General features: G+C 31.6%; 1 protein-coding gene and 1 long non-coding RNA gene across 2 annotated transcripts in view; one reads left to right on the forward strand and one right to left on the reverse strand.

Moving 5' to 3' along the window:
* The window catches only part of ttv (exostosin glycosyltransferase 1 ttv), a 264,636-nt gene that overhangs the window by 66,431 nt on the left and 179,156 nt on the right, over window positions 1-19,049 (forward strand). The gene's annotated exons all lie outside the window — the stretch shown is intronic.
* LOC148228713 (uncharacterized) lies at window positions 491-6,807 on the reverse strand. The gene is made up of 2 exons (XR_015811592.1): window positions 5,029-6,807; window positions 491-2,449 (listed from the first exon to the last, which is right to left on the reverse strand). It is a non-coding gene; the product is annotated as an uncharacterized LOC148228713 (long non-coding RNA).

Below are 19,049 nucleotides of genomic sequence, written 5' to 3' on the forward strand. Positions count from 1 at the left end.
AGGCTGTAGATATTATGTAGAAAAAGCTAACTACCTGCGTTGTTGAGCTGTTATTTCAATGGGCGAATATATTTGGTATTCGAATACTATGTTTTTTCCTTAGATGACATACTGAATCACATAAAAAATATATAAAATTATATTCTTGAGAAAAAAGCCATTAATTCAATATTTAAAAAAAATATAATATAATTACTATCGCGGAAGTAAAAGAAATTACGTGGGTGCTACTTTTTTGTTGCAAATAGATCTAAAGCAACTTTGTATTGGGGTGATTTTGATTAGGTGGCGGATGTTTTGGTTCTGAAAAAGTTTTTCTCTCTGGCTTACGTGTGGACGGACAATTGAGTCCCCGATTCCTAAAGAAAAGCAGTCTTAAAAGGCTGAGGAGTCTTTACTGACGTCACCAAAGCGCGTCTCGCCGACCGCAACTAATTAAATGAATGTTTATTTAACTTAAAAAATCCTATACCCACATTAAATCCTGAAAGATATTTAGTTTATATGTAAGTTATTGTAATATCTTGACCTTTATAATGTCTCGCACATCTGCCAGTCGCTCAATCCGCACACTATGCGTTTTATTTATGTCGTACATCACACGAGTTCCCGTGTCGTATCCGTAATGTATTCATACACGTGCGTACACACATCCATATATCGTGCTCACATATTGCAAAGTTCAAACGAAACCTTCGCAGCTTCCCACGGAGCGGGAGCGCAGAATCCCATTTCTGGCCATGGAACCGCAGAATCCGAACCCCATCCGCCCGAGTTTATTATCATTGTATACAACGCGACACGATAAACAAACAACGAACAAATTGCTCAGCGTCCCGCCATTAGAGCATGTTTCGAATGTAATGGCGGCTTGATGCCGACACTAAAGCGGATACAACTCGAGCTACAAGATGGCGACGTACAATATGCGAAATTCATTCGAAACGATCCTTTGTGAAACATGACGGTGCATTGTGATATGCGGCAGCGCGTCATGATGATAGGAGAGATGGCAGCGTCGATAATCGAGGACATAAAATATCAACGCGGCAGATGTGCAAAGGTCGGCGAAAATTGTATGGCCGAGTCGAGTTTTGGACGCTTCCAAAGCCTTATGTAACGTGATAAAACGTTCGACACAGATATTGTATAAAAATATCAACAATAACGATGATGGGCTAACTTTTACTATAATGCGCTTATGAGCTAAAGCAGCTATTGCCAAAGTCGAGCATTAGTCGTATATCACGTTTTCGCTGAATACAAAGTATTTGAAGTTAACCCAATAGTGGTAATAGTATGAGTTTTCTTAGACATTGCTTTTATTATATTATTAAGTTGTTTTTGTATTAAGTGGTTGATTTTTTGGATGGATATAAAACACTATAATTTCATTAATCAAAATATGCTTCATTTAAAGAAATAGTCTCTTGATAACGATTCAACAATGAACCTTGTTTATTTTTTTCCTGTGATATATTGTTTCTAGTGACCGTTTCGTAACAGAGAAATATTCATTCAATGCACTGGAGAATGCTTGCGTGCTATTTATGGGAAACCTTTTTTCTTCTTCTAGTCATAACGAGGGTCTTTGTGTGAATCCACTATTGATGAATGATCATTTTAACGCGAGTTTCAAGAATAAGATTACAATTAATAAACACAGAGTAATATCTCTCTAGCTCGTTTTATAACATCGGATCTTTTATGGTTTATTTTCTATGTATGGTTTCAATTTCTGCAGTAATATTATTGTATGGTTTAAGAAGCTATACTGTCACCATAATTTAATTATATGCACAGTTTTGAAACATGTTTTATAGTTTTTTTGCTATATAACCATTGTCCTGATCTCTTCTGGCTATCGTAGAGAATCCATTCATCATCGCAGATAATGATTTTCTTCAAGAATGGTTCGGTTATGTTTCTGAAAACTATCAGTTCGTGTGGTATTCATTTCCCCTTTCTATGGCATTCAGACGTAAAAAGTTCGTACAGTTGTTTGTGGATTAATTTAAACGTTGTTTCTCAATCTTTTTTCATCAACAGCAGATAAAGATCTTTCACAAGACCCATTTTCAAAGTCAGTTTCGCCAGTAAGATATTTCTCAAATCAACGTATTACATTTCCTTGATTAACAGTACTCTCGCCAAATCCCAAATTGATATTACTCGTGGCTTGCGCCACATCGAAATCGTACAAAAAATACGTATGCCCATGAGCTCAAAAATTACGCAACACCTGTTGTGGAATAATAATATAGTTATTTATTACAATTTTTTTTAGGCATTATTAATGATTTTATCGACAATTTTGGATTAATTTTAGCAGAATTCTTATATTGTACTTTGAATTATATGAATTGAATTTTCATAATTATCTGGATTTTATTGCGTATAATGTTATTCATGGTATTAAAAATTACTTAGGTTTGATTTGTTCAGTCTACTGCAGCGGTTTCCAACCTGGGAGGCGCGCCTCCCAGGGGAGGCGCGGACTATTGCCAGGGGAGGCGCCAACATTTTTTAATGAATTATTTTTTATACCATAATATCTACAAATTAATAAAACTTGATATATTAACGTAACAGTGAAAATTCAGTGCATGAATGTTCATTTTTTTATATTTACATATATTTAATTCCTATTAAAAAAATTATCTGGAGCGGAGAAATTTAAAAATGGCGCGTTTGCAAACGCTCTGTTTCGGTAATACACAAAACGACCGCTAGTTGCATAAAACAATAACCTCACATTTAAATGTCACTCGTGTCAACTGAAGCGTGTCGGCAGGGCGTGATATTGTTTTTTTTAATTGTTCTTACGTGATTTCTTCTTGAAAATAATCGTTAGTATATTTTAAACTTCATTTTTTTTTATTTAAACTATCATTGATTTTAATTTATATCAATAAAATATTTTTTAGACGAATGGATAAATTTTTGAGTGGTTACAAGAGAAAAGTCAACAATAATGAAGATACTGATGCTGATACTAGTGGGAATAAAATAAAAAATGTACAAGGAAGTAAAGCTCCCAAGAAAAGACAATACAGTTCATCCTATTTATCATTAGGATTCACTAGTGTCATTATAGATGGCTTGGAAAAACCAATGTGTTTGTTGTGTTCGAAAGTTTTGGCTTCAGATAGTATGAGACCAGTCAAATTAAAACGGCACCATGAAACTCTACATTCTGAATACGTTGATAAGTCCATAGAATATTTTGAAAGAAAATTGGATGAGCTTAATAATCAAAAGCAAACGTTCAAAAATATTCTTTCTGTATCACCAAATGCATTATTGGCTTCGTACCATGTCTCTTACCGAATCGCAAAATGTAAGAAATCACATACAATAGGAGAAACTCTAATTTTACCAGCAGCTATTGATATGGTTCAAATAATGTTCGGCGAATCATATGCAAAACAGTTGCAATCAATGATATATCTGAAGATATTTGCGATCAATTAGTTTCTCGGCTGCGTACTTCGAAATTCGCCATACAAGTAGATGAGGCAACTGATATAGCTAAAGATGCCCATTTAATTGCATATGTTCGATATGTTGTGGAAAATAATATATTAGAAGATATATTATTTTGCATACCCATTCCTGGAAAGACCACATCCATTGAAATTTTTAATATAATGGACAGTTTTTTTAAAGAAAACGACATAACGTGGAGTAATTGTATTGGACTGTGTACTGACGGAGCTCACTCAATGTCCGGACACAAAGCAGGTCTTCAAGCATTAGTTAAAAAGAAAGCACCACATGCTATCTGGACGCACTGTATGCTTCACAGAGCAGCTCTAGTGTCAAAAAATATGAGCGAGGAACTTAACAACATTTTTACAAAAATTATAAAAATTATAAACTACATTAAGAACAGTCCTTTGAGATCTAGGCTGTTTGCAAAGTTGTGTGTAGATATGGAAGCTAATTATACCTCACTTCTGTATTATTGTGAAGTTCGCTGGCTATCTCGTGCAAAAGCGATTCAAAGGGTATTTGAACTCAAAGAAGAAATAACAGCCTTTCTCGAAGAAAATCACCACGAAGAGGCACATTTGTGGACGAACGATAATTTCCTTGTTAAACTTGCCTATTTAGTTGAAATTTTTGGAAAATTGAGCAGTTTGAATAAATCAATGCAGGGATCACAAATGCATCAACTTGTTCAAAAAGACAAAGTAAAAGCTTTCATTAAAAAGTTAAAGTTATGGAAGTCAAATTTACAAAAGAATGAGTTGGACATGTTTTCACTGTCAAAAGATTTCTGGGCCACAGCCAATATTGAAACAAGCAAGAATCTTTTTATTGAACACTTGGATGGTCTAGTGCTGCATTTTTCAAATTATTTTAAACACCTTGATTTCTCAAAGTTTTTGTGGGTACAGAATACATTTATTGACGATGAAAACGACAAATTTGGGCTGGCAACCATTGAAAAGGAAAAACTTATAGAATTATCATGCGATAGCCTACTAAAACAAAAGTTTCAAAATGAAACCTTAATTCAATTTTGGATGAATCTTAAAGGAGAGTATGAATCTTTGTATTGCAAAGCAACGCAAGTGCTTCTACCGTTTGTAACGTCGTATTTATGCGAAACGGGCTTTTCGGCACTGGCTGCAATGAAAACTAAATATCGCAACAGGTTAGTAGTCGAAAAAGAGATACGAGTGGCACTCTCCACATTGCCCCCAAGATTTGATAAGCTTTGTGCTAATAAACAACAACAACCGTCGCATTAAATTTTTATGCGATAGATGTAGTTGGTTTAATTGCTTAAAAAAACTTATATATAAAAATAAATATACACGTATGTGTATGTTATAACTAAACCTTGTTATTATTCTGTTAATTGTGGTTTTCAGTTTATTTTTGTAATAAAGTTTTTATTATTTAAAACGTGTCTATATTATTTAATCTATTAAAAAAATAAAAGGTAAGGGAGGCGCGGAAAATTTTTTTTTTTTTGGGGAGGCGTAGTAACAAAAAGGTTGGAAACCGCTGGTCTACTGTGTGTACAAAAATAAGCGGTTGTTTATTAAAATCTGTTGGAAAATATAGAAGTTATAGGAATTTCAGTTAAAATACAGTAATTTAATTTTAACTGAACGAGAAATTGACAATACACACATAATAATGAACAAATCAAACATATAAAATAATAATTCTTAACTAAAAAAAAAAAACATTTTTGCTAAAAATCTTTGATAAAATCATATATAGTGCATAAATCAATAATTTTATTGCTAAGTGTTGTGTACACGTTTAATAGGAAATTCCATTATCTTAAATAATTTGTAATCAATCAACTAGAATATTTGCATTTTAGTAAAAAATAGTTTATTTCCGAATAAAAAATACGGATTTTTTGCATTATGTTGAAAACTGATTTATTTTCTTTATATTTGACTTAAGAAATACATAAGAAATGCCAAATGTTATGGGTCAGATTTAAAAAAAAAATTGTTTACTAGTGTAATCAGATAAGAAACCGCTCCGCATAGGAACCGGCAGATTGCAAAAATGTATGCTGGCTTTCTACAGAGTTACGCCATAAAATTTGCCTATTGGCGAACTTTAATTTAGTTTTTTTATTAATCCAAAGGGGGCATATATAATATATTTTATATTGCAAACAATATAAATATCAGTTTATTGCTCGAAATATGAAAAATATAAAATAGCAACAGCTGTTATTCAATTTTTTTCTGCGATTCGGGTATAAATATAAATACAGGAGTCCGAAACTCCTTCGTAACTCGACGCTCTATAATCATTCCAAGTAGATTATCCTATTGAAGTTTGTTCGCTTCAATGGCTATTCAGTCTGTTTATCAATAATATAAAGATATCAACAACAATATATTGAATTAATATGTATTGCATATATTTTATTATTTATATAAAATTCTTGACAAATAATCTAGAACTTGATATGAAACAACTTAATATTTAGGATAAATAAAAGGGCAGTTTTTCATTGTACGTTATTAAATTCGTATTCCCTATACTTTTAAATAATTATTAATCTTAAAGATCCTGAATAACAACATTCATTTATTTTAAGACACCATCAAAATTGTTCGACATCACAAAAAAAAATATGTAATGGCATTTCCTGATTATATTGGATCTAGGGAATTCCCGTTCGTTTTTCGGTCTGATAACCAATTAAACTTTTTCCATTTAAAAGTTGAGCAATCAGCCAATTAAACCCTCTGGGTTTGAATACAGATGCTGTTATGTAAACATACAGCGTTGTAAAATCTTGATAATGTATGTATATATACGCTTTCGGTGTTCACACTCGTGTTATATTATATCGAAATAAAAAAACATCTCATGCACACATCGATTCGCGTTAACAATCGCAGCTTATTCCGGGGAATTGTACGCGCGAAATGAAACAATGCAAAATAAAATTCAACCGAGGGTATATAATAAATATGTATGATATTTTAATAAGGGGAGCGCCAAAAAAATGTATACAGGATAACAATATGGAAGCGTGGGTTGTAGAGTGGAGTGTATGGAAATTGTACAAGTCGACTTCGAACGAGTCGCATTAAGTCAAAACGGGGCCTAGAGAGAAAAGTGTCAGAAAAGTGATGGAAAACGTATGGTCAGCACGGCGTGGCCCAACATAAATCTTCCGGGACATTCCCATATTTTACACATCATATTTTTACCGAGCCTCTCTCGTACGAACAAAGATACCTATGTATATGATGCTGTACTCTCTGTTGGCCCCTGAGCGTTGGAATACCAACAAAAAAAAAATAAAACAAATTGCAATGTAGAAGATACATGTAGGGAAAATCACTTTCAACGTTTGAAGTTGAGCAAACTTGGGATGCACTCTGGTTTAACATAGCACGAAAGAAATTGAAAGCAAATATTTGTGATAACATTGGTTTTGCATATACAAATGTCTAAATAAACATTCGCATTTAAAGAAATCTAAATATTGTTGGAAACTGTTTTATGATACATTCAAATGAAGTATATTATTTGAATTTAAAATGGAAAGAATAAAGAATTAATAACTTTTTTAATCCCACGGGGTCGATAGATAACCCTGCCTTTCTGAAAATTTTGGGCGTATTTTTGGGGCAAGGAACGAAGGCGTAACTACGAATTCATGAGTTGGATACGTGCAACGCATGTAAAAAGACATAATCGCAAAAAAAAAAAACGAATAAGTGATTGACTTTTTATAATGATACTATAATAATTGTACTGCACAATTAGAAGAATAAAGACACTTACTCAAAATTAGAGGTTAAAGTTGATTAAGTGTTGTGTATTTAATTCTTTGCGGACGGAACTTAGAAAAAAAATGCACCGTGTGCGAACTGGGGGACGGTTGGACCCCATATATTCGTCTTTCTTTGGTATTTTATCGTCCATTTAAGATAGATGGAGCCATATTATTAATCTTCATAAACATTTTTATTGCCCACCTGGTTAACCTTACACAATAATAGGATAGTGCCATTTTATCGCATGCGTTAAGAATTCCCCTGGTTGGTAATGCAAAACTACTACTGCCTTTTTTATGCCGTTTCTTATATTACAATCTGTTGAGAAATTTATATTTTTGGGAAAAAATTCATATATAATTTTAAAACAATACTACATATGTATACTATTATAGGAATACATATAAATTTTAATGACTACTAATTAAAAATATATAGCAAACACATTGAAAATGGGGTACTAACGTACCCCGCTTAGTTCAGGTGCTTTTAAATGATGATTAAATTTTATATAGAAATTTTTAATTATGTTAAGTTATGTAAAATAAATATTTTGATTTGAGAAATTATCGATTCAAACGTAATATAAGTCGCGCTTGCTCTCCTTTTTAGCTCCCAACGCGCGCAGAGTTTCCGATAATTAAATATTTTATGAAAACTAGTTTTATATATTTTTAACATTGTTCATTAATCGCTAAATGCCCATCGAAACGAATTTATTCTTAATTTTTTTAATGAGTCATCAGTGACAACGGATGGCTTTTTACTTATTTATTTATCATAAACACCACCCACTAAAAAGTCACTTTAAACCATGTTTGTACAAAATCTATATTGACGTGCATTTCACATAATTATGACGTTCCAAATTTTTACCAGTTTTAAATCTGTCGAGTCTATAAAGATATGTCTACAAAAAGTCTGTTTTTGTCCCAAATCATCGAAATAGCTCATACGATTGAGGGTTCGAAGGAACAGTGGACTTTGTGATCGTAGAAAAAAGTGTTTGAAAACGAGAGATGATTTGTGACAAAGGAGTGTTACTGAAACATCATAAATCGCGAGGACTAGCTAAAAGTTTATAATACTAATTGATATTTTTGTGTTCTTTAATGTTTTTTCTTTAATCGGCGTAACACAAACAATTACGTATATTAGTGGATATTCATTAAACGGTATCCATTAACAGTTTCAAAACACAAAAAAATCTGAATAAGACCGAAGGGGTAAATATCTGTCAAAATCTTCGGATTCCGTAGAATGACGACCTTGCTAATTTATCCAGACAATAGCAAATTGTCTGGTAACATTTAAACCGCTTTAACATATACAGTTTTAAAAGACTTTGCTATTCTTAACATAAACAAATATAAACTATAGAACCGCAGTTTTTTTAAATTCAATGCGTGTTTTTTTAAATAAATTTCCCTTTTTATTATCCTTGTTTATATGTTTTATGCAAATCCGTTTTGAATAACATTGTATCTGTTTTTCATAAAACAATATTGTTTTTGCATTTCATAAAAAAAGTATTACTGTATTTTTATAAAATACAATCACACTCAGTAGCCGTTTAATACAATAATATTTCGGAATACGACAATATTATTAATTTTTATGGATAATTTATAAAAAAAGATCTGATTAATTCATACGACTTTTTTAAATTTTTGTTAATAAGGCGATATTAGTTTAGTTTAAAAAAAGTATTTACCTTTTATTTGTTACTGTAAAATAAACACTAGTACAAGAAGATCTTCATTATAAAAACAATTTACATTTTTTAATCAAGCATATATTTTGAACGTGTTAATTTTTACAGCCTATAACGATTAAGACCACACCCGACAACTCTTCGCAAAATTTAAAATTGCCCACATTTTATACAAAACGATCTTTAATAAAAACAAAAAATTTCCCTCGCACGGCCCACTTTTTCTTGTATCGCATTTTAATTAAGTATCTCCGAAACGCCATTCTAATTTGCGCGTCGTGTTTACCGCACGAAAACATTCGCGTTCAATTATCATCCCTTCTGGGTTCTTTCAGCAGTTTGTTTATCAAGTCTGCCCTTTTTGTTCATTCAGTTCACATTTTCACAAGTTATAAAAATACCTTTCGCATTCGAAAACTGTACCCGTGTACCGTATAGAGAGATAATCCGGCGCTCGGATGCAGCGGCGGGATTTGGCTCGTTCAAACTCCAATCTTTCCACAATGTGAAAATTATGTTAAATTTTGAATATATTTCGCTATGCAAAGGTTTGATTTATCTCCGGTGGTGTGTTTAATTTTTAATGTTTATCAACCTAGTAAACAATACCGCTTTTCGCGGGGTTCTTTAATAATAAATTTCGCCTCGCCAAAGGAGAGCCTTTTCTTTTGTCATGTTAACGAGAACCCACCTTTGTGAGCTATCTACCTGCTACTGAATTTTCAGATTGACATTTTCTTTTAATGTTTGCCGCTGACAATTTGTTTACGCGAATACGCCGTCTAATGAGCTCGATTTGTTTACACACATGACATAAAAGGCGAATTGTTTTGCTATAGTAACTGACAGGCCCCGAGGGATTTAAGATATTCAAAAAATAAATATTATAATAACGTTACAAAATGTATCTAAAATTGCTTTACATCAGTGGAAAGACCGCTTTTCTCAGGACTTTAATTTTTAAGGGTTCAGGATCGTACTATGGCTTTCGAGCTCCATTGGTTAGGAATTCTTGTGTGTTTTTAAATTAATAAATCATGAAAATTCAAGGGTAATGATTTTTCGGAGAAATGGGAGGAGATCAGCAATTCTCCTTCTATTATTTTAAGGCTTAATTTTAAATTAGAAACAGTAGTAATCATTCGAGAAAATGGTTTTCACTGACTTTTTCGTGTTTTTAAGAAACGGAGAATTATATTAAAAGTACGTATTTTTTATTGCTTAAATTACAATATATCCAGTTTTTAAATTGTTGATTGCGCCGGAAAGGAAATTTTAGCGTAATGTCTTTAGTCCTTTGTCTTTCGAATTTCCTTCTGGCGGTACATATTAAGGCTGTTGTTTGTATGCACACTCGTAAAAGTTTTTTGCTTAGTGTTGACGGATAATTGTTCGTTTAGTTTTACCCAGTTACAATGAGCATGTTGTTAAAATATGTATTTATGTTTTTTAGATCAACTAAATTTAATCAAATGTGATGTAGCTTTGGCTAATTTTTAGATGATTTTTAAGTTGTATTTTGATAGCGATCAATTTATTCCATACATGGCTTGGTTTTTTTTAGTAAATCAGTATGGATTTAATAATCATAAGATATTTTCATAAGACATTTTGTAGTAGCTTTAATTTAAAAGTCATCAATAAAGAATTATTTTGAAACAGTTTCTCGAAGAATTTTGAAAATATTGTTATATTTTCAGCTGAATATTCAGTTGTAAGATTTGGTTTAACATTTAAATTTGAATGCATTTTAGTTACTTCTTTTAAATATCGCAATAGACCATGCTGTTATAGTATAATGATTTTATACATTCTTATTTTTATTAGGGTTTTACATTAGAGTTCTTAACGAATAAATTTATGATAGAAAATTCTTAAATAAATGTGGATGACGAGTTAACTCGTCATCCACATTTAAAAACAGTTACAGTTAAACAAAAACAAAGACAGTTAAAAAAATATAAATCTGTCCAATATTTTCTTATTTTGTCCAGTTCCTTGGTATGGATTATTTACCTGGTTATCGATAGCATATTATTTTCCTCTTATCTTACTTATTTGCTAAACTCTAAAATCTATTCGGCGGCACGCATATTGAAAAACTGTTATTTATCAGCTGCACCAATTATCGATAAATGTTTATAAATAAATCTTATCTAACGTTAAGAAGATTAATCCTTATAGATAGGTGTAAGTCATTTGTTGAATTTTATATAAACAATGAAAGGGTTGCAAATGGGTAAATTTAAAAATCAAATAAACGTGTTTTTAAATTAAGTTTTTTTTTATCATAAACAGCTTGTAGATGTAAAAGCATGTATTCTCACGTGTGCCCGCCTTCTGAGATGATCAGAATTAAGTTTCGTGGCATCGTCGTGTAAGTAACAATTAGAAAATATACAAATTAAAAGTTCCAAAAATTCATTGAACCAATGAAACCCAAAAACTATTATATTTTATTTATCGCATATAATTAAAAAATATGTTATCAAAAAAAGTTTCACGATATTTTTATTTGCTATTTTTTTTATAACAAAAAAAAAGGGCTGGCGGGTATACCTAAAGGTATACCTGCCCTATAACAGTACGCATACATTGCAAGTCGAGTCGAAAATTATTTGTCAATTTAATGAAACATTACAGAACAAATGTAATGATAAATTTAAAATCAGCGTTTCATTTTAGTACAAAATATATAAGTATATCGTACGTATGGGTATGGGGAGCAATACTTTCGTATGTACGTAATAATTAATAAATATTAATGTTTTCATTGACAAATCATTTTAATCGTTAATACGCTCTGGCACATAAAATATTAATTTTTTATTCTTTGTAAATTTTTCACAATTTACTTATATTTTGTATACATCCTTTCTAAAATATATATTATTTAATTTTCTTCAAGTATTTTTGCGCTCTTATGACGTGCTTTCTTTTGTCAAACGCTCATATGACTGTCTGCGCATTTGACGCACGCTATTTTGTTACAGCGCTACTTTGGTAAGCGCTTTTATGACGCAGCGCTTATAATGCAGCGCTCTTTTGACACACACTCATTTGTCCGCGCTTATTTGTGACGTTGTCGCTTTTTATATAAAAATAATATTTTTTTCTTTTTGCTTCCTTTGGGTATGACGATAAATTATAAATTGACTGCATTTTAAATAATTATGACGACTTATTCCGTAATCAAGTTAATTGTAATGGACGTGACGAGAAATCCCGTCAGAGCGAGAATAAAGTCCCCACTACAGATTAGTCATTTTAATGTCACAGTTAAAAGATTAAAATAAAATAAGCTCATAACTCTGATAAAATCATCTGATGTAAAATATTTTTTTTGTGAAATTATTCCGGATTTTTTCAGAAAAAATATTAATCTTCTAACGGATAAATTATTTAATTCAATTTAATATAATGTGCAAACATGAAAATATTCAATTTACAACAATAAATTCGATTGTGGCTCATTATTAATATGTCTCATAATGTGTATTAACTAATTGCTTTATCAGTTTGCAAATAACCGTAAATCGGTTGTGTTAATTAACGTGTTTTTTACATTAAAAAACAAAATATCTATACTAGTTTGAATAAACAAATTTGCGAATAAATAAAACGTGCTACTCTGAAAAAATCATCAGTTGAAGCAAAATATTATTTTTGCGAAACGTCTTGGAAAGATAATAAAAAACAACAGGATTATTCCTGAAATTGTATTTTTTGTAATATATAATAGTATATGAAAAATAATTTATAATAACTATAATGATGTATTAGACAAAACTATGCAAAAAAATTATCGTCAATATATTATTATCATTAAACGGTTTCTGTAATTTAGAAACATTGTTTCGTAACTGAACTCACGTGATGCAAAAATTTGATATAATCAGAAAATCTTTTGGTAAGCAAGAGCGTCACATAGATAATTATTATTTATTATAACAAATAATTTAAAAATATACTATTATATATTTGCATTTTTATTTAACTGGAAAGCAACGTCTCACTGATATCCTGGGTTCCATATAAAAATGCATTTCATTACATTTAAGTCTCGTCGTCTTTATTTTCGGCAATAAATAGAATCAAGGGTTGATTTACGTTCATTCTTAATTCCCTCTATGTCGTTCCAAGCTTGCGAAAATTACCCTAAGTCTCCATAAATATCTATTTAAAAACGTTTTTATTTTTAAAGTTTAAGGTAAGGTTTTCAGGACCTTATTTGAGCAATCCCTTTTATGTGTGACTTTGTAGGCAGAATTTGAATTTAATTAATTATAAATATTCAATGCCATTATTGTGAGCTTAAACAACGGGCGTAATTATTCGCCTCGTTGCGCATATAAATTATGCTCGCGAATTTTGCTCAAAACATACATTATGAAATTCATAACAATTTTGGCAATTAGACGAACATCAACACGCTCGTACCGAAATTGACGTTTTGCGTTATTACTTCTCGTGAGCCGATGGAAAATCGTTAATTCTTTGAATGGCGGCGCACGGCCGGTTTAATTCGTGATTAAATTTCGCATAATGCTCCAGCTACACAATACGACACGCGAGCGTTTTCGCCTTAATACGCCACATGTAGCATATGTGGACAGTTAAAAAAGTTCATGTACTTTGATTTAGTTTATTTTATTATATTCTTTGGTCTTGTGTCCATTGATACTGAAAATTTCCCATTGGCTAACTTTGCAAATTGAGTCGTTATCTACCACGCTAGGGTTACTCTGTCATGGGTATTTATATTTGAGTAATTCTGTGTGAGTTCATACGATGCAGGTTGAAATGTTGCTTTTCGTCTGCTCAAGCATTAAAATGTAATTTTATGTATGTTTTTTCTACGGTATTCTGTGGATGTATGAAAATGTTTTTTCTGCATCTTCTTCCGCAAGAATCTCGGCAGTTTGCTTTTCGCGACGCGAAATTGAATACAATTCTGCAACGTTAAGTACGCCGTAAATTCTTGTGTCTGCAATTTCGTATAACTTTTGTCGTCCGAGTTTCTTCGTTCAACTATTTTAAAATGGTTTTTTACGGTTGTTTGTTCGTAAACATTATTTTTTGAAATGCATCGCGAGGTTAAATTAAATCGGCGCTATGCTTCTGCAGTCAGATTTGCCGCAATGAAAATGAAAATTTACTACAAAGAATTTCAACCGGCTATGAATTTTCCCGACTTTGAATGAATATTTTAATGAAATTATAACTTCGATTGAAAATGGTTTGGTTTTCTTTTTCGCTCAATTCAACGTTACATTGTTAATAATTTCTGTAAAATGTTACTACGAAAAATTATTTCATTAATTTATTTTACACCAACCAACGTGCAAGTTATTTTATTAAAATATAATAATAATTACTTTTATTATTATTATTGACAATATTTTCCTTTTTGCTGCCAAATCAAGTAATGGAATATGGGGCGTGAATATTCAATAATTGGGTTTCGCTCGTACTTATCGGATAGCTAAAGTAAGGGTAAGATCATTCTCATGTATTTTTATAAGGCTAGTTAATTATCAGCGGGCGTATTTTCCTTGTTAAAGTAAGAAAAAAATGTTGTACTTGATTGAATAAGTCTACTATAATAATATTGTACCATAATATTTATTAATAAGCAATTCATTTTCATCATAAGTTTTCCATTAATAGCTCTCGAATAAAACACTAGCTATATAATTAAATACAGGACGTATTGCTTCAAACTCTAACCTTACCAAAATAAATTAAATTTATGTTTGTTTCATATTTCCTGAATCGTATCTACCGAGTAAATTTTAGGTATATGTGCAACTTAAAACTTTAAGAAAGTACTAGAGTTTTGCTGAAATTATTAATAATTTACTGTTTAATAAATTTTTAATTTAACTCTAAAAAAGAAATGCAACAATGAAGGTAGTCAACTACACCCCTCCCTACCCCGATGAATCGCTGCAGTTTTTATTTTCGAAATATATCTTATTATATTAATGATAGAATAGCGTAATCTGTAACGTCTCAGATTAGTAACTCTGATGTTGCGGGTTCTAGCCTCATCAGCGGCACTCGAATTTTTATTAATAAAAATGCGCTATTATCTGTTGATTATAAATTTTATAGCACATAATAATTTATAATTAATAATATAGATGTCAGCAATTCCCAGTCTTTGTCTGGTGGTTAATACTTACTTTTAGGTATTCATTATGTTCGATTGACTTGCTCAGCTAGTACAGATTTGCCTGTTGTAACGCATTGGGCTTACGCATGTCAGATTCCAACGGAAGATTTAATGAAAAATAAATAAATATGTAAATTATTCATGCTAGCCATGTAAAACCTGAAAGTTTACAAAGAAGTAGTCAAAAAAATAATGGAAAAAAACTTTTTAGTTGCTGAAATAACAGTTATTACTCATATTTTTCAGTTAATATTATGCAGCTGTAGAATTTGCAATGGCTGGTATTAAATTTTCTATTTCTTTTAAAGCAATGCGTATAATGTTGGTTTAAAGTAATTTATTATAATATTACATATTTTTAGAATACCGTGTTGTAATTTATATTCATTATGGACAATAAAGTTCACATAAACTATATGAGTCTTTTCAGCAGCAGAAATATATAAAATGATTTTTTTAAACATATAATGCAATTTTAAAATAAAAATAGATGGTTATGATACTTTTTATTATACACATATGTATGGACCTGTATTTTTCGATTTTTTAGATTGACGTATTGAAATATTTTATTTGATATTCGAATACTTGAAAATATCGCATATATTTAGAAACTCTAGGTTCAAATAAACTCTTGCTTAACTAATCTTTTCCTGTCGTGTACATCGAGTCTACATGTAATCTTATTTACATATGTACCGACATATATTTGTTAAAAAATTAATAATACTGTAAATACGATATGCGAACGCATATATACTCTATTTAAAGATATATGCATCTTTTAAATAAAAATTATTTTTAACTTGTATTTTGTTACGGACTGCGCTATTCCGTCCTTAATTATAAAATAATGTGTTTTATAATTTATAATCAATGAATGTCAATTTGTAGCTGGTCAGATTTTAATATTAGCGCATTTTAATCAATAAAAATTTGAGTCTGCAGTCGTGGCTCGAACCCGCGGTCTTTGGGCACCAGTCTAGATTGTACGGACTACGCTGTTTTTACGTATGTTTGCATTTATATAAATTATAACTCTAGTGACATACGTGACGCGACGAAATGAGCTTTCACTACGCGAAAATGTTAGAAAAAAATTGTATAAAATATTTAAAAATGTAAATTAAAAAAACAAAAAAATGTATTAAAAATAATAAATAGAAAGAAACAAAAGAGTAATAAAATTGAAACTTTTATACTTACATTTATAATATTGTTAAAGACGATCTGCTAGTAAGGCTCCAATCAATAAATTGGTTAATTACTTTTAAGTGGTGTATTAGCTCCCTCTCTCTCTCTCTCTTCCTCCTTCGATGTTCACGTTGGTTTTACCCGACTACACGAACCTATTTACCAATCAACCAAAGGCTCCCGAAAAGCGGCAAACTGCGCCGATAGCGGTTCGGACAAGATCGGGAAACAATGCGAGCGATCCCTAATTGAGCGAAATTACCAACTGTAGAACCGAAGCGTGCTAACCGTGTAAGTACGGGGGATACACACCGGGTCGTTTGCAAACACCGAAAGACCCTATCGCCGCAATATATCTCGCGAGCTTAACGACTGCAATTGTTTAACTATCCGACCGCAATAAAGTGGGTGCGGTCAGCGGACAAATGAGGAAACAATGCCGGTTCGAACCAATGATGAATCCACAATTACCGCTCGGCGGAGCCAATGCCCTTTTACGTTTGTTATATAACCATAATATTAATACAAATCTCTGCCAATTCAGTTGTAATTAACTTTTTCATGATTAAATGGGGTGAAAGATGCAACCGTGTAGAACTCCTATTTGAACATTTTAATTAAAAAAAAAAACTTTGTACTTATTTGCGTTTCAGAATTACGGTAATTATCGGAGACTAGTCTATACATCATAGCCATGTTTGGTTTTGCTTTGCTTTGACAGTGCCCACGGTCGATAAGGCCCGGTGCGAAGTTGTCCGTCCGACGTGGACACGGTTGATAAAGTGACACGACGTTCGTGCCAAAGAAACATAGAGACGAGCGCGTTGGGTAGTGGCAGTATCCAGTGACATGCGGGCACAACGGAGGATGTTAATTAATGTTTGCGTTTACTCCCCTTTGTTGCACAGGTAACTCTGTCTAAAAGCCTCCCCCGGCGCTGGCTGGTTGCTTGTTATTTCACAGCAACGGAGAGAGAGACTTCTGTGACATATTAGCCCTCTTTTGATCCGCAGACACTGTGCTAGGTAATCTGCGGGTGGGTTATTTTTTTCTATGAGCTCAAGTCTTCGAATGGTCGCTTTAGATAGAGTACCGACAGTTTTTTACACTGATTTGTAAAATGGCAATGCTAATGACTCATTATTTTCTTCATTTCTAACGTATTAATTAATGTACTACACTAGTGTAGATATTGATTTAATACATCTATTATACGAATTTTATTGTGCCTGAAATGTTACAAGAAATTAATGGGTTGATGATCGCGCGTCGAAAAAGATATTCATCTTTGTGAGTAGTGGAGTATGATAGTAATATTCTGGCAGCTTCTTGCAAGGAACGATAAAATCGTCCATATAACATTTTTTTAATATTTACAGGCGTTACAAGATAAACACAATAAATTAGTACTAAGTAAGTACTGGAACACCAGACTGAAATCAATTTCTGTAAATCAGTACTTATCTATTTTATTAATTATAAACTATTATTACAGTTTAAAATTAATATATGTCACTAGGCATGACATATTTATATATAATAGCACGATACTCTGATGATCAAACGGAATAGTTATTATATAATAATTACTAATACCTGTCTCACTAATAGCATAAAAATACTGGGGTTCAAATGAATTCGAACCCAGGTCTTTCTGGTATTAGTTACCGACTTATACACTAGTCTATTGTGCTGGTATAATTAGATGATGAGACGATAACGAATATCTCACAAGAATGGTAATTTAATAACTAGATTGGAGTGTGCTTTAGCATTACTAATATAACGTTGATGAAAATCTGGATGTTAAGAAAAAATATAAAATCAAAAATTCTTTTGTAGTCACCACTTTCTTGGAAGGCGAATATATATTGTTTGTTGAACATTTATTTGTTTTTAATAATGTGATTACATGATTTGCATCACGTCGGGCTGTCACCACTATCTTACAATGCAGTTCTTATCTATTTCAGATAAGCGGCGCTTAACCCTTTGGCGTGGCAAACGGTAGCCACAAACATCCCCGCCAGTGATTTTCAATTACGAAACTTATAGGCTCACGCGTCTCATTATTGTTGTTTTAGGTTTTGGCGAATTGCGTCTGTTTTTGTAATCTAATTCTATAATTAGCACGCTCAGCATTACCACTTTCTTTCAAGGTAGTTTTTATTTACAATTTTTCCAAAAAGCGTGGTTTATTTTATTTGCTTAACTAAAGACTTCAAGGGACAGTCTAAGAATTATTTTCTATTTATATTTTAATAAACTAATTATAATATTTTTTGTAATCTCTTTTAATACACTAATTAAATAATAAACAAAAAAAAAAACAATGATGTTTCAGTCTAAATTTAAGCCCAATCGAAGGGATGAAAAAAAATCCGTAGAAAAAGTGATACCTCCCATTCCGAAATATAAGAGACAACCCACAGATCATTTTACGCTGTTGAATTCGCGTAATAGATTGGAGACATTTTTTGTTGTATTTTTCGTCACCTTGACAAAATATACAATAAAAAATGTACATTGTCTGTCCCAAATCTGCGAGGATTAGTTATATTGTATTAGTCATATATCCAGTTTTAATAGCGCTATATCTTTGTTGTGTCATGCGTTTTGTAGATCTAGGTTCTGACACTCTACCAATTTTTTTGGCGCTAGTTACTCATTGTATGATAATGCA

The sequence above is a fragment of the Plectrocnemia conspersa genome, unplaced genomic scaffold, assembly GCF_051122295.1.
Source record: "Plectrocnemia conspersa isolate PC_06_02 unplaced genomic scaffold, ASM5112229v1 ptg000012l, whole genome shotgun sequence".
Classification (NCBI taxonomy): Eukaryota; Metazoa; Arthropoda; class Insecta; order Trichoptera; family Polycentropodidae; genus Plectrocnemia; species Plectrocnemia conspersa.